General features: G+C 38.6%; 1 pseudogene; it reads left to right on the top strand.

Annotated features, from left to right (window-relative positions):
- The first annotated feature begins 544 nt into the window (after positions 1-544).
- LOC109674476 (mitochondrial import inner membrane translocase subunit Tim8 B pseudogene) lies at positions 545-795 on the top strand (annotated as a pseudogene).
- The last annotated feature ends 1,457 nt before the right edge of the window (positions 796-2,252 follow it).

The raw sequence follows: 2,252 nt of genomic DNA, 5'->3' as shown, positions 1-2,252 counted from the left end.
ATGTACATGACTCTCCCCTTAAGCACATGATTCCTAGAAGATCACCTTTTTTTCTTAATCCTATTACCCATCTGACATGGTCAGTTTTACCCATGTGTTCCTGTGGACAGCCTTTTAACCTTTGTACTCAGAATCAAGCCAGGTTCTCCACTAGGGAACATAAGCTAACAAACATCTGCTTTCAGTGTTCTAATACAGCCCTAAATGCCCATAGTTGATGGATCTGCAGAATGAAGACAAACCATTGTGAAGGAGAAGCAAACTGTTCAAAGTTTGAATCCCAAGATGTACTATCCTAAATGGGTAAACCCACACATGGCCAAGACACACAGTTTTGTATTTAGTACCAAGTCTAGACATCTCTGAAGCAATTTTAGAACACAAAGGAACTGACAGAATAATTCAAAAGGTTTTCGTCTGTGCCTCAATACGTCTTCTTCAAAAGCAAATACTGAAAGAATAATATTTTGCAAAAGCAAAATACTGTCTGATAAACTGTAGGTGGTAAAGCTGGACAAGATGAATTGCTGGATATATACAGATAATGGCGGAGCTGGGTAAGGTGGACTAAGCAGAATTGCAGCGCCTGGTGGCAGCCGAACAGCAGAAGGCGCAGTTCGCTGCTCAGGTGCATCACTTCATGGAGCTATGTTGTGATAAAGTGTGGAAAAGCCAGGGAGTCGCCTAAACTCTCGCACTGAAAATTGTCTCTCTAACTGTGTGGACTGCTTCATTGACACTGCTCTTACCATCACCAGTCAGTTTGCCCAGATTGTACAGAAAGGAGGGCAATAAGCCATTCCCCAGAATGACAGAAGCAAAGGACTTGTTACTAAGCAAGTTGAAGGACCAGTGCGGGCTGTTGTTAACATATTGTCAGGTTAGCATAAGGTAGTTACCAAGTCTGTTGGTGCTAAAAAGAACAGGTCAAATGTTTAAAAAGTGAAATTTATTTGGAATTCAGAAATTCCAGGTTGTATCACATCAGTCAATAAATGTGAATTTAAAAAAAAAAAAAAAAAAAGAATTGCTGGCCCAATAAGATCATCAATAAAGCATCAGCCAAACCTGGCCTAACTTAAGCTTCCTCTCCTTTCCTTTTCTCCTGTTCATACCTATCTTTTTAAAAGTTGTAATAATATAAACATAAAATTTATCTTTACAGTCTTTTCAAAGTGTACAGTCATGTGATATTAAGCACACTCACAGTGGTGTGCTACCATCATTACCATCCATCCACAGAACTCTTTTCATCTTGTGAAATTAAAACTACCTATTAAACACTTGTCACCATTTCTATCTCTGATCCACACTTACCTTTTAAAACTAGCTTTTTGGGGCTGGAATGTAGCTTAGTCATAGACCACTTGCCTAGCAGTTGAACACCCCTGGGTTCAACACCCAGCAGCAGAGGAGGGGAAAAGAAAAACAAGCAGTAAAACATAGCTTATTCAGTAAAACCTTCAAACTATACCTTAAATTGGCAAGGGGGGTTATGGATAAGAACATATTTCTTGTAGCTAATGTTTTCCCATTGAAAATGGCCTTTTGAAGTAAATTTAATCTACTGTAATCTATTATTTTATCATTTAGAACTATTTTGCTTATAATGGCAGAACCACAACTCAAATTTTTAGGAGAAAACTGTGGAGAAAAAAATTATGCCAACTGGTAGTCTGTTGGTATAATTCATATAAATGTGGAAATAATAAGAATATATCTAAGATCTAAAAACAACAAAAATCCAAATGTCTCAGAATGTTATCTGTAAGAAACTCTGACATTTCTACTTTCTACTTCTCCCCATATATTAACTGTTTTCCTCCACTCTAGAGCATTGTCTGGAGACATGTGACAATGTCTGGAGACAGTTTTGGTTGTCACACTGAGAATGCAACTGGGTAAAGGCTATGGATGCTGCTAAACATCCTATATACATGGGAGAACTCCCATGATGCAGACTTTTTGCCACATACCAACAGCGCCAACATCTAGAAGCCCTCATCTGGTCCATACATATTCCTCCCACATGTTCAATATCAGGAAATCTTTCATTTCTAAGCCACTCATAAGATAGCATCACCATTAGAATGGGAAGGAAATTTCCCCCAGTTTTAATTTTTGGAATTCTCTGGGAAGAGATCAAATTAGATTCTAGTCAACTGCCAAACAACACAGACATGAACATAGGATCCCAGTGCTCAGGGCAGCCTCTTGTCTTCCTGCACAGAGCCAGGAAGACACTCCAAATA

The sequence above is a fragment of the Castor canadensis genome, chromosome 1 (genome assembly GCF_047511655.1).
Source record: "Castor canadensis chromosome 1, mCasCan1.hap1v2, whole genome shotgun sequence".
NCBI lineage: Eukaryota > Metazoa > Chordata > Mammalia > Rodentia > Castoridae > Castor > Castor canadensis.
The sequence above is the reverse complement of the archived record's forward strand: the minus strand, read 5'-3'. Positions and strand labels throughout refer to the sequence as shown.